At 37.8% G+C, this 14,932-nt stretch overlaps 1 protein-coding gene across 6 annotated transcripts in view; it reads left to right on the top strand.

Moving 5' to 3' along the window:
• The window catches only part of ADAM22 (ADAM metallopeptidase domain 22), a 209,682-nt gene that overhangs the window by 39,797 nt on the left and 154,953 nt on the right, over window positions 1-14,932 (top strand). The gene's annotated exons all lie outside the window — the stretch shown is intronic.

The raw sequence follows: 14,932 nt of genomic DNA, 5'->3' as shown, positions 1-14,932 counted from the left end.
GTGGAATCAGCCAGATGGGAGACTATGTGCTAATTTTAAAACAAGGATATAAGAGGCGGGACTTACCTATCTGGGTAGGTGGCCACCAGCCTCTTGTGGCTGTTAGATTATTCAGTTAAAACAAAATAAAAAATTCTGTTCCTTATTTGCATGATCCTCATTTCAAATGCTCGATAGCCATTTGTGGCTAATGGTTAACTTATGGGACAAGGCAGAATATTTCCATCATACCAAAAAGTTCTGTTGGACCATGCTGGTTTAATTTCCATTGGGGAATGTAAACTATTAGATTACTGAGCTAGTCAATATTCAGGATAAGTTACTTCTTCCTTTGAGACTTCAATCCATGTTCAGTGGATTAATTTAATAATTAAATTTCCTGGTATCCTAATTTTTATATAATTTATTTACTAAGTTTTTATAATACCCTGTTTGTTGTTTTAAAGTTTAAGTTATATATTAGTTTGCTTTTTAATTAAGCTGTCTCATAGGCACCTTTTGTAGGTAGTCCTTCCCTTTCCCCACATTTTTGTAGTTCACAAACAATTTAAATACTGAAAAGCATGTGTTAGATGGCAGTCAACTATTTGGGCGATCAAACAATGGGAATTTTTTGTTCTTTGATCATGTATATTTTAAAAATGTAACATAAATTGAGTTTCTATAGTACTCAGTAAAATACAGCTTATTTCTTATTTATAAAATTCATGGCTTGGAACATATATGAATATATGTTTTCTACTACATTATTTTTTACCCTAATTTCATAGGGTCATGAGTAATATTGTGTTAATACCATCTGTATCTTATGTTCCTGTTTGATGGCAATACCTCAGATTTACATGTTTATATGACTCATTACAGTTTTCAGCAATTCCTCAATGTTATAAAGTTTTGAAAAACTCATTATGAAGGAATGCATGCACCTTAGGAAATAATGAGAGTAGAAAAGCCATCTCATATAATTCTACCACTTGAAGTCTGACTGACTACCCTGTTTTAAGTTGTAAATATCTTGACCTCACTTCAAATCCACCCTACCACCTGTTCTCCCCTGCTTAATTTTAAAAATAGTATTCATCACTGTTTAATACAAAAGTTGACTCGTGAAAATGCCATTTTTGCAGGTAAAAAGTTTGACGACCAGCATTGTCATAATGTTCGACTAATTCTCTATATTTTACTTTTTTTCCCTCCCACTAGAAGTATAAGTTCCTTGAGGACAGAGATTTTTTTTCCTTTGCTGTTGTATCCTTAGCATAGAATAAGCACCAAATTCCAGGTTGGGAAGCCATATGGATTTAGAAACCTGAGGCTGGAATTGTCCAGGAGACAGAGGAGATGACTGGATGAGGGTGGAGGCTGTCAGTTGGGGACGAATGAAGCAGCAAAAAAGAAAGAGGGCAAGTGTTTGGGATTGGTTTCTAAAGGCTGAGCAATATATGCCGGTGTGATTTGGAAAGCCAGGTTCCTAGGTCTGGATTTCATTGACTCTTTCTCATTCCTCCTTTAAATCATTGTTTTTGTGGGTAGCCTCTGCCTTGCTTTCTGGTTTCTGAGATTTGTAATGCCTTGACTTTCAGTACTCCAACAAAGAAGGGATATTTATTCACGTCAGTTCTGCCCAAACCACTTCACTTCCTTTGGAGAAATCTGAGCCCCAAAGCTTTCTGTTCCTGAAGAAGAAACACATATGGCTACACTTATCAGAGCATGAAACTTAGAATACGAAGGGTGAAACAGAATTTCTTTAGAGATACTGGCAAGCAACTCCATTGGGCATTTTTCTTTTTATTGCATTGGAAATTTGAAATTACAAGTGCAAAGGATAAAATAATAGCATAAATAGAGATTGTGTGGGCTGAGAACTATGCAGGGTGATTTATTTTTTGCCTGGGATCTATGTTAAACATAGATGTCAGGTATCTATTTTATTCATACTGTAAGATCTAGGATGATTTGATACAAAGTTTTTTTCTCATTTTTATGGATAATGTTTTTATTTCATGGTTTCAGTTTATATTTTGTCTTATGGTTATGTTGGTTAAGGAGCAGGAAGATGAAAAGTTGATTATGCTCTTTAAGCTCTCTTTCTTGTTCTCACTCATAGGCTCATAACATTTATTTAACATACTTAAAAAAACTTTTTCTTCTTTAAATTTTTTTTTATTGTGGAAGAGTTGATTTAAAATATTATATTAGTTTCAGATGGACAACATAGTGATTCAAAATTTTTATAGATTCTACTCCATTTAAGGTTACTGTAAAGTATTGGCTATGTTCCCTGTGCTATACAATATAAGCTTGTAGATTGTTTATTCCACACATAGTAGTTTGTACCTCTTCGTCCCCTAGTCTGTGTTGTTGCCCCTTCTTCCCTCCCCCCACTGGAAACCACTCCTTTGTTCTCTATATCTATGAATCTCTTTCTGTTTTATTACATTGATTCGTTTGTTTTATTTTTTAGGTCCCACATATAAGTGATAACATAAAGTGTCTGTCTTTAGCTGTCTGGCTTATTTCACTGAGCATAATACCCTCTAGGTCTATCCATGTTGTGGTAAATGGCAAAATTTCATTCTATGTGTCTGGTAGGTTGGTTATGTTTCCCAGTGTTGGAGAAGTGGCCTTTTGTAGGAGATGTCTTCTGTGTCCTGGTAGTGCTCTCCCCTCTGGTCACCAGAGCTGTATACTCTAGGGGTGCCCCCTATGTCGGCTGTGTGGGTCCTTCTGTTGTGGTGTGCTGACTTCTGTGGGCGTGCTGATAGGCGTGGCTGAGCCCTGTCCAGTTGGTTGCCAGGCCCTGCCCTGTGCTGAGGCTGTTGATTGGCAGGACTGGTAATGATGTGGCTGGCTGCAGAACCCCAGCGGGTCCCAGGCCTAGTGCTGGTTCACTGGTGAGCTGGGTCCCGGGGACTCTGACTATAGGGCCCTGGGGGTCCCAAAGCTGGAGTCAGCCCACTGGTGGGTGCAGCTAGATCCCAGGGCTGCAGGCTGAGGGGCCCAAGGTGTCCCAGAACTGGAGTTGGCCCTTTGGTGGGCAAGGCCTGGTCGTTGGGTCTCTGGCTGCAGGGTCCGGGGGTCCCAGAGTTGGTATCAGACTGCTTGTAGGTGGGGCAGTTCCTGATAGAGCTGGCAGTGAGGTCTGCATGTCCTGAAGCTGGTGTCTGCCTACTGGTGAGTGGGGCCAGATCCTGGGGCAGCTGGCTGAGGGGTTCAGGGTGTCTCAGAGCTGGTGTTGGCCTGCTGGTGGGCAGGCTGGGTCCTGCTATGGCAGGCTGCAGGGCTGTAGTTCTTTGGGGACCACCCCCTAGTAAGGAGGGTGGCTCACTTGTAGGCAGGGTGGGTGGGGCCCAGGGGTTTCTTGGGCTGGTGCCTGCTCACTGTAGGTGGAGCCGGGTCCTGGTTTCCCTGGCAGCACGACCCCAGGGGTCCCAGGTCTAGTGCCTGCACCCTTGTGTGTGTAGGGCTGGGTCCTGCTTTCTGGTACACAGGGCCGTGCTCTGGGTCGGCTATGGGCTCAGAAGGTGTTAAGGCCGTCTGTCTTCTGGTGAGCGGGCTCTCCTGGCTGATTGCTTGATCTGAGGTATCCCAGTACTGGTTGGTGGGCTTCAGGCTGGTGGGCTGGGGTGGGGCTGGGTCTAGAGGCCAATAAGCTAGAGGGAGCATTCCAAAATGGTGCTTGCCAGCACCAGTGTCCACTGGTAGAGGGAGCTCCCCAGACTGGCTGCCACCAGTGTCTGTGTCCCCAGGGTGAGCTCCGTTGCCTCTTGCCTCTCCAGGAGGCTCTCCAAGAGCATGAGGCGAGTCTGACTCAGGCTCCTTTCCAATGACTGCTTCTGCTCTGGGTCCCAGAGCATGTGAGATTTTATGTGTGCCCTTTAAGAGTGGAGTCTGTATTTCCCATGCCCTCTGGATCCCCTGAAAGTTAGCCCCACTGGCCTTTAAAACCAAACACTGGGGGTTCATCTTCCTGGTGCTGGACTCTCAGACTGGGGAACACATTGTGGGGCTCCGATCCCTCTCTCCTTGGGGAGAATCTCAGTAATTGTAGCTATTTGCCCATTTGTGGCTTGCCCACCTGCTGCTGTGGGTCTAACGGTACCGCAGTTCCACCCCTCCTACATGTCTCAGTGTAGTTCCTTCTTTATGTCTTTCGAAGGTCTTTTCTGGTAGGTTTTGGTCTTTCACACCAACAGTTTCTCTTTAAGTAGTTGAATTTTGGTGTGCCCGTGAAGGGAGGAGAGCTCAGGGTCCTCCTACTCTGCCATTTTGGCAACTCTTTAACCAAAGTTTCTTTCTTATGAAGCAATTCTAAGGCTGTGGAACAGGTAGAGTTTTTTGTTTGTTTTATTTTAAACTGGAGGCAAATTAAGTAAGTCTCTGTGTAGCTGGATTCCAGTAGCATAATGGATCCAATAATACATTTCTTTTTTAGATTGGAATGGAAGGAAAAGTATCATTACATAATATCCGTTCTGAATGTTCAGTAAATAAGTTTATCTATAACGAAAGTATATAAGAGTTCAACCTTTGGGTTGTAACTTGCACAGGAGGCAGATAAAGGCTATGGAATGATTAAAATAGAAAGCACAGCCGGTTCCTGTGTTATCAAGATTTTGAAGGGTGGGAAGCAATTCTCAACTCCTTCTTGGGGTCACACAGTTGTGAAATTTCACTCTTTGGAACAGATATTTTAACAAAACCAAACATATGGCCTGACCTGGTCAAAGTAGTCCTGAAGCCACACTGAATCTTTCCAGAGGTCAGCAACTGGTGCTATAATTTATTGTGAAACATTCCTCAGAAAGAAAAGGCTCAATAAAGGCATTGAACTATATTATCAGAGCAATTCAGGACAAGTATGCTCCTGTAACTCTCTCCTCTGGTCTTCAAGAAGTAATTAAACTGGCCAAAACAATGCAAAGATATTGAAAGAACTTCTTTTCAATACTGCTTTTTTCTTTTTTTTACAACAGGCAACCTGACAAAAATACTCTGTGCACACACACACATACATAACACGCCACACCACACACCACATAAAGAAGCAAGTATTCCATATGGACTGTGGTTTGTTGTTTTGGGATGGGAAACATATAACTAGAAAGAAAGAATCCATCTTTGATAATCTGTTTTTTTCTTTTGGAAGGGGTTCTGTTGTATAGCTATCAGTTTTTAGATGATGCAACTCTTGAATTTTAACTTCTTAAAATAAATTATTTCCCCTTGTATTATTCCAATAACAACAAAAATAGTTTATCTCCCTCTGTGATTCTCATATTAGTCTCTCTTTTTTTTCGTATTTCACAGTGTTAGGTAGGGAGGACAACCAGGGGCTCAAAGTAGATAGGGTTGCCCATGGAGATGGGAGGTGATGTAGAGCCAAGGGTGGGAGGATGGGGATGGGCTGGGAGGAGAAGCAGGAGCACAGTCAGACAAGGAGCCCCCAAATTCTATTCAAATGGGCAGATCCTGTCTTGTCTTCTTTCATTTGGGGGAATCATTTGCCAAGTAGTCATCCCTGGCTTGCTTTCCACTGGGACTCTTGAGTTTGCAAGAAAAGTAGGAATCCCAGTAGGTAAAAGACAGGGTATGAATTCAATTGGAATTGAAAGTTAGGTCTGGAAGAGTCTCATTTACTTAACTATGATCTATTTTCAGTGTGGTAAATAGAATATTTACAGTGTGGATAAAAATAAGTGATAAGGATGAGATTATAATTAAATGACGATCTTATGTGATGATATTGAATAACCCAATAGTGTTCTTATTAGTATTTGTAACTCTGTAACTGACTATCTTCCTGTTCAACTAAATTCATGATGGTAAATATTTGTTTATATATACATTTAATGCAAAATTATTGTGCAGAAGACAAATCTGTATTGAGTAGTCCTTATCAAGAATGGCCCATATCTTCATGGATGTGCACATATGTGTAGACACAAGGCACACATGTATGTACACAATGCACACAGAATACAGACACATATGTGTGCATACATATGTATATATACATATGTATATATATATACATTTCTTAAGCCTCTAGTAACTTCTAAGAGTTCTTCTAGACCCTGAGGTCTCAATAGAAACAAGGTAATATGCACCCTATTCTTAGGGAGCCCATATTCTGATCAGAAAAACAATTAACATGTTAACAAATAAAGTGATTTCAGAGAGAAATATTGCCATTAATAGCAAGTGCCTGATGTGGAGATGAGGGTGCTATTTTAGCAGTGGTTGTCAGGGACAGGTCATCTCTCAGGAGATGACATTTGAACTGAAGAGGCCTCCTGGCAGAGAGAACAGCAAGTGTCAAGGACCTGAGGCAGGAATAAGCTTCGCATGTTTGAGAGACATGAAGATGGCTTAGATGGCTGGAACAGGGAGAGCCAGGGGAATTATTAAATGAGATTGGAAAGGTAGAAGGAACCTCTTAGATCACAGGAAAGACTTTTGATAGCCTAAGTAGAGGTTACTGATTTTTCCTACATCATATGTTGTATTATTCACTTTTTCCCCCACCAACTTTGACCCTTTATTCATCATGTTTAGTTACTGTATATTTTAATGTCTTATCAAAGCAATCTTTTCTGAATATCTATTCATTAATTGTTGGGCCTAGTACCACCATACTATTTATGGTAGCTTTATAAGTATTTTAATATCTAGCATGCAAAACTCTCTTTTATTTTATTTTGCAAAATTTCTTAGACGTTTTTACCTTTTCTTATATGGAAAATTGAGGATAATTTTGTCACTCTCTTTCTGGAATTTCAATTGGACCTGTCCCTAAACCTGTAATTTAATTTGTGAAAAGTATACATTTTATGATACTGAGTCTTTCCATCAACATCAATGTGGTTTTTTTTTTGTTTTTGGTTTTTTGGTTTTTTTTAAATTTAAGCATCTTTTTTCTGTCTCTCAGTAAAATTTGGTGCTTTGGTTTTTATAGGTCCTGCACATTTCAGTAGAACATATTCTTGGGAATTGTATTTCTTGTTGCTAGTGAGGATATTTTTCCATCATACTTTGTAATTAATTATTGGTGTCACTCTTAATATTGCTAATGGTTTTTCTTGTTTCTCTTGGGTTTTCTAGTTTGACAGTAACATAACTGGAAAAGCAAGAGAGCTTTTTTTTCTTTCCAGAAGGATCTTTCTTATTAGAAAAAGCCCTTAGTGCTTTTTCTAAAAGTTCCTGAACTCTATTATTTGGTGATAATAGCATTTTTGTCTTGGTTCTTTTGATAATTAGGAATACCTCTAGTATTTACTGTTAAGTAGAAGGTTGATTCTTGATTTTTGAGAGCTAGTCTTTATCATGTTAAACTAGTATCCCATACTATGTTTAAGTTCTTTTTTTTTTAAGGAATGGATATTAGATTTTATGAAAGCCTCTTTAATCAATGAAAGTGAACATATGGATTTTCTTATTCGACCTATTGTGATTTATTATATCCAGTTTCCTGTTATTAGGAATTATTCTTGACTGTAGAGGATAAATTCTACATTCTTATGTTGGATAATTCATTGTTCTAGCCCATATATTGCTGGTCTATTTGTGACTATAAATTGGAATCACACCTCCTGTTTTTATCTGAATTATTATGGCACAAGTCCCTGCTGGACTTCCTGCTGTAAATTACCTCCATCTCCAAGTATTCCTTTCCCTCAACTGTTTGTGAGATTTGTTCTCCAGTCTTTTTATCTTGCCACTCTGTTCCTGCATCTGATAGATCCCCTGCAGTGACCCTCATGACAGCTACTCTGCTGGGCACCACTGCCCTCCACCAGTGATGGATGCTAACATCTGCCAGGAGTGGTCCCTCTAAGAACTCACAAACTCAAACCCACTCACAGGCCTCCTTGTGGAGGTTAATGCCACCACTGGAAGCACACAGACATATTCTCTGCTCAGAGCTGGGCAGAGAAAAGGGAAAATCCTTTCTTTTCCTTGTCCAAGTCACCTTACATTCTATTTCAAGGTGAAAAGTGGGGACATGCATTCTCAGAAAGTGGAATTGAACCCCTACATTCAGAGTTAGGATCTGACCTGATTCACATGGCCTGACCATACCTTTCCTGAAGGCAGGCTTGTTCACCTTTAAACAATATCCCATGTGGGATGCCTACAGCCCAGAGCACCAAATAATTTCCTTGTCACAGTCGTTCTTCCAGAAGGAGGTGAAGGATTGCACAGCCTTCCTGCTTGAGCTCTGGCTCCTAATTTCCTCTGATCCAGTGCTTAGACAAGAAAGTAGTTTTCAGGAGTGGGGCAGGCTGACAAGCAACCGTCGTGTAGTGGCATAACTCTGCAATTAACACCTTGAGGTGAGTGTAATTGCTTTTCTCTACTGGTTCAAGCTTTCCCAAGAGTTCAGACAACTCCAAGGGTTTACTAGGGGGACCTGCTCACCCCTCCCCCACAAAAAAGGGAGGGTTGCCCAATTCCAGTTTCCATTTTAGAATGCTACTACTGATTTTAGGGCAGTTTGTAGTTTAAAACCTGTCTCTTCAGGTATCCCATTATTAAATACTAAAATAGATTTGTTGTTATATTATTTCACATTTTTGCATCAACAATCATAAATGAGATTGGTATTAGTTCTTTTTTTGTATCGGTGTTAAAAAGCTATATAGAATGATATTTTTCACTTACAAAAAATTCCCTGAAATGCTTGTACAGTGTAAGTCATACATATATATACATTTAAAGCTTAAAAGGCCTTATTTTTACCCTGACTGGTCCTGTAACCCTTTTAATAGATAAGACTTTGATAAACCATTTTTTGATGGATATTTATGTATTCAACTACTTGTTTTTAAGTCAACTTTGGGAAATTGCATTTTCCCAAAGAATTGTCCACATCATTGAGCATTCTAGCTTTACTGTGTGTATTTATTTGTGTGTGCTTTTTAGAAAATAATTTCTAAAATGTCTTCTGTACCTGTTGTTGTATTCTCTTTCTCAATGCTACTTTTATTTGTGTTTATTAAATATAATCCAAAATACACAAACTTTTAGGAACATGTTTATTGCATAAAATTAAAGACTTTTTCATTAAAATTTTTCATTGAGGTATTTTTATGTGTCATAAAATTCACCCATTTTTAAGTTATACAATTTAATGATATTTAAAGTAACTTTACTGAATGGTGCAACTATCATAATTCAGGTATAAAATGCTTTTCATCCCTGCAAAAAGATCCCTCGTTTCCATTTAAACTTAATCCCCGTTTCAACTCGAGCCCTCGGCAATCACTAATTTACTTTTTGTCTTTATAAGTTTGCTGTTTCTGGACTTTTCATGTAAAGGGAATCATACAACATGTGTTCTTATGTCTGGCTTCCTTTATTTGGCATGTTTTTGAAGTTCATCTGTGATGCAGATGTTTCAGTAGTTCATTACTTTTTGCTGAATATTACCTCATTGTATAGATATAGCACTGTATCTATCCATTCATCTGACGATGTGCATTTGGGGGCTATTGTGAATAATTCTGCTGTAAACATTCACATGCAAGTCTTTGTGTGGATATAAGTTTTCATTTCTCTTAAGTAGATACCTAGAAGTGGCATTATTGAGTCCTATGGTAAGCTTATGTTTAATTGCTTTGAGAAATGCTAAACTGGTTTCCAAAGTGGACCTTTGAGTTTATAAATGGTGCTATAACAGCTGTTTTCTGTAAGTTCTATTTCACAGGAAGGACAGTGTCAAGTAGAAATAGTTGTTAGGCTTTCAGGTTTCCATTCCACGTCCGCTGCAAGTCTGGAGTTTTGTACTCCTCATGGATATGATCTGATGCTCTTTGGTTTGTAATCAGACTCTACCTTTGAAATATATTTTAAACTTTTGTCACTTTTTAAGGGGTATTCTACCATTTGTAAAATACCCTAAGGAATTTTCTGTCGACCTCACATCTCTTACATACCTTAGCTGAAGCATATTTCATTTCCTCTCATTATTTCTGAGTTGAAAAGTGATAGTTTTAAACTAGGAATTGTAAAACTAGACTTTACAACTTCCTTCTACAGACAGGCAGAAAGTCTCCTGGGCTTGGCCCAGGGTGGCTTTGGTTGTTAGTGGGATAGCCCTTGGCTGGGTTGGAAGGCACTGGAAGGGCCAATGTATGTGTCTGGCAAAGAGCCAGACAGTGATCTAAAGCAGAGACCAGTCCTAAAGCTAAGACCTGGAAAGTTGTTTTGGAAGGACCATCTGGAAGGAATCCTAGAGGCAATGGGACCCTAGGGCCTGGAGTCTTTTAAAGGGTTCACAGGGCCAAACTCATGGGTGAGGAGGAAGCCATACAACATTCAAGTCAGCCCTTTTATAGGAGAGATCAGAGCTGAGCAGAGGACTCAGGTCCCTGTACACCTTCATATTAAACTGGTCTATGTAGGCTTTCCACTTTCTGGTTGGTTTCTTAAACTACAGCCTTAGTGCAGACACACTGTCTTTTATCTGATTTTTTTTTTAACATGACCTATTTTTATCATTACCTGCTCTCTTAATAGGGGGATCTGGAGATTTCAGCACACTTGTGTGCATAGTATTTAAATTGTAAATAAAATAATTACAGAATTATTCAATATAACCAATATTTACGGTCATTACTTTGTCAAGGAAAATACCATATGAATACTATTTTTATAGTTTAAATAATTACCGTATATTTTTGTATTACAGATATATTAGATGAGCTGAAAATGTAACTTGCTAGATTCAGTAAATACTCTTAATGTGCAACAATGAAACTTGTAATGTTTTTGCATAATTGCACAGAAACTCTTTAGTGCTTTTACAGTGATTAGGAGACATGTTGAAGATTAAATTATCAGAGCAGCTCACTGCTGTTTTTCTCCCAGGTGCCAAATAATTGAACTCTGTTAAATTATCTAGCAGTGATAGTGGTATAGCCCAACCACAGGGAACTTTGCCACGTACAGGTACAGTAAATGGGATTCCCTAGATTTACTTAGTATAGTTTAAGCTTATGATATGGTTGTTAAAGTATTGGGTGAACAAAATCTTTGCACAGTTAAAGCTTCAATTTGAATAGTTGGACACTTGTTCTGTAATAGTGATATTTGTTTTATAGTAAAGACTGTGTTTTAGAGTGAGGTATAAGGTGCATACTTACCCAGGTGATAACCATCTGTGTAAAGCAGACCTGCTGCTCTTTGTCTCTGAAATATTTTTCTCACACATACAAAAAATATCTATCAATCTGTTATCACACACTGTGAATACATGTATATTTTCTTGTGCTTCACCTTTTGGCATATGTTCTCAGCTAGTGGGATCTGATGTGGCAGATTGTACTCTTGTCCTGTGAGTGTTAACTATAGCTATAAGCATTCTCAGGCAGTGAGTGTGGCCATGATAATCTCAGGGGACTCTTAATTTTGTCTGAACATGAAGAGTTTTGACCTATAATGGTGTAGAAGTAATAGCGATAGAAATACTAATAAGAAACAAGAAAGATTAACTGCATAGTTATTAAAATGAAAGTTTTACAGAATCTCAGGGCTTTTCCTGAAAACTGGTAGAGGATAAAGATCAGCTTGAACTTCTTTTGAGGAAATGATCCCAGAAGCATAGGATAAGAATCCACAGGCAGGAAGAAATGGCATCATGGTTTGATTTGAGGACGGGATTATGAATATTGTTACAGCTTGGCAGCTGGCCACACTTGTATGAATGGCCTCTGGGAGGAATGATTAACTGGTGCCTCTTCTAAAGCTGTGGGGTTTGGAGAGAAAGTCACTGTGATGCACTCTGCGAGGACTGTGCTGGAACAACACCATTCAATTAGTGTACTCCCACTTGCTGGACTGCATCCCTGGCTCTTAAGTATAAAAAATCAGGGATAAAGAAATTAGAAACTCGTCTTACAGTAGGATACATATTAAATTAATGTTTTATGGCAAGGTGTTTGCATATTAATTGCATATTTTAATAAAAGTCATATTTACATATTTTTAAAAAGAAAACCTCATGATGACTTACAGCAATAATTAGCTCTCCTTAACTTCTATTTTATCCAATTCAGTCCTGTTGGAGAGGTGAGGCCAATACAGGTCTAGAATATATAAGTCGCTCTTGAGGTTATTCTTTGTGTTGCCTCACTGTTCTCTTCCCCTGCTTCTCCTGGGGCCAGGTGTCCTTTCGGCAATGGTAGAAGCAGCAGATGGGTCTCTTCGATTCACAAACACGCATCCCTCTCCAGTAGACATGATAAAATCACTCTGATACAGACAACTTCCCTTTAATCCTAGTCTAGAGAATTTAGATTCCCCAGTGTATTCTTTTAAAAGAGAAACTATAGTTGCAGAAACAAAATGGAAGATTTTCCCTTAAAAAAAATTGGTTTATTGTGTTCTCTCTGCTAATGTCCCAAGGGAAGAAAAATTAGCAAATGAACACTGAGTTCTGCTGTTTGTTTATGCTTTATTTCCAGAGTCAAAAGTTAAGAACAGTCAAGCTTTATACCTAAATCAGTTATGTTTCCACGTGAAATGTTAAGTTTCATCCTTTAAGGTGAAGTTTAAGGTATATGATGCTTCAGTGAATTTAAGACATACCTTCAGGCTTTCATTTATGGATGGGCTCTTTAATCAAAATATGCCTTGGATAAGAACAACAATTATGACAAGTTTCCATGTATATTAAATAGAAACAGATGGAAAGTTTAACTGATTTTTAATCCTGACTTGTTTATGCCAAGTGGTATGTTTTTTTTTAAAAAAAAAAAAGGGGGAAAGGAAAGAAAAGAAGGTTGATATGAGAATTTTAAATTTAACTGAAGTTACATCTATTATATGTCCAGAGGATCAGTAAGGACTGAATACAATCTTATATACAGTCCATATTTATAGCATTATATAGTAATAATTCTTATTCATAATGTTTGATCTGGAACATTCTAAATCCTGAAATGTCTTCAGAAACAGAAACAAAAAATGAAGAATATTTTGTATATAAATGTATTCAAATATAGTATTACTCCTCTTAACCCGCTGTACCCTGGTTAGAAATTAGAAATTAGAAAACTAATTACATTTATTTTTCTTTGCCACTATTATTAACATTGTTGTCAGAGATAATATATAATTAAAAAATGAACTTTATATTCCAATTCAATGCATTAGCGCTGGTTGTTACTTGTGTGTGTGACTTCAAGCCTGAAAATATTGAAGAGGATTTGTTTTATACTTCTTGCTTGTTTGTTCATTTTTTAATTCACTCACTCATATATCCATCCATTGAGCATTTATAGAGCACTCGTCACATGCTGGACTTTGTTAGATGTGGGGATAGAGATATGAAAAGACAAAGACCTTGTCCTCAGTATCTTGACACTCTTGTCTGGGTAGAGATGCAAACAGTGATGGAACAGTGTGGGAAAGGGTAAGACACAGGTGTGGACAGTGACACGGGGAGTGGTACTGAACTTTATTGAATGGAAGGATATCGTTTACTGGAGATATTTATTGAAAATATTTCTGCAGACACCTACCCTTTTTGGCGAGTTTTACAATCTGACTGATTAAAACATTTATTTATTTATTTATTTATTTATTTATTTATTTATTTATTTATTTATTTACTTATTTATTTATTTATTTATTTACTTACTTACTTACTTACTAACTTACTTACTTATGTATTTATTTATTTATTTATTTATGTATGTATGTTAAGTGCCTTTAAAATTTTGAAATATCACATACATACAGAATAGTCCAAATGACACATGTAAACAATTTAAAAATATTATAAAGAGAATACTAGGATAACTACTACCCAGATATAGAACATCGCCAGTATCCCGCAAGCCTGCAATGTACTCTCTCCCATTCCACCACTGGAAGCAACCACCTTAATTTTTGTAATAATTGTTTAAGTGATTTTCTTTATAGTTTTATCACCTTTATATGCATCCCTAAACACAAAGGTCCATCTCTCTGTCTCTATTTTAAAAGATTTGAACATGGATAGACCTGTGGATTTTTATTTATGCAATGTTTACATTCAGTCACTGTCATTATTCTTTGTGATGCTCAAATTGTCTGAAACTTGGCTAAGTGGGAACCCTTTTGTTTTGATTCCTATGTCCTTTTGACATGACCCCATAAATCTTTAAGTGCTTCTTTGCCTTCTGGGCCAGCAAGAAAGCCTTCTTGGCTTCTGGAACAATCAGGTTCACATTTTACTTTAGAACTGATTTATTTTCTTATTTCTTTATCTTTTCTATGGTGGCTAGTTTATAGATTGATCATGATCTTCATTTTGCTAATTCAATTGTATATCATCATCTTATTACATAAAAAAGCCAAAGACTGAAGGCTGTCACTTATTCTTATTTTTAATCAAATATTGAACCAACACATGAATCAATGACAAAAGCATTCCAGTTGCTTGCCTTTGGAGAGGATTGCTTTACCCATAATTAAATTAAGTGAAATGTTGAATCTCAGATAGGGCTTCTTTAAGAATGCTATAGTCGTTAACCAGAAGTGGAGTTTGAGGTGATAATCAGGATTTTGAAGCGTGATTAGAATTCTAAGGGAATGAGTTCTTGATATCCTTAAGGTTGAAACAGTCAATTGAAAAAGAGCTACATTTGTTTCCCTACCCACTAGTGAAATTCTTCATGTCTTTTTATCTTCCAATCAAAAGAGATTTGATTAGCTATCTGTAAACCCTAATCAGATTCAACTCAGATCAGCGAAGTGATCGTGATGTTCATAGTACTCTTGGCCACGTGGGGGGAAACAGATGCTTATCCAGTAATCTGTAGTGCAAGATGATCAAAGCTGGTTCTAGTGGTCTCAATCCATGGAGCAAATGAATGATCTTGCCCAGTAAAGGGCTTTTTGTAAAACTTTACAGAAAAATTGATTTTTTTTCCTGAGTTTT

This window comes from Camelus bactrianus, chromosome 7 (assembly GCF_048773025.1).
Source record: "Camelus bactrianus isolate YW-2024 breed Bactrian camel chromosome 7, ASM4877302v1, whole genome shotgun sequence".
NCBI classification, from domain to species: Eukaryota; Metazoa; Chordata; class Mammalia; order Artiodactyla; family Camelidae; genus Camelus; species Camelus bactrianus.
The sequence above is the reverse complement of the archived record's forward strand: the minus strand, read 5'-3'. Positions and strand labels throughout refer to the sequence as shown.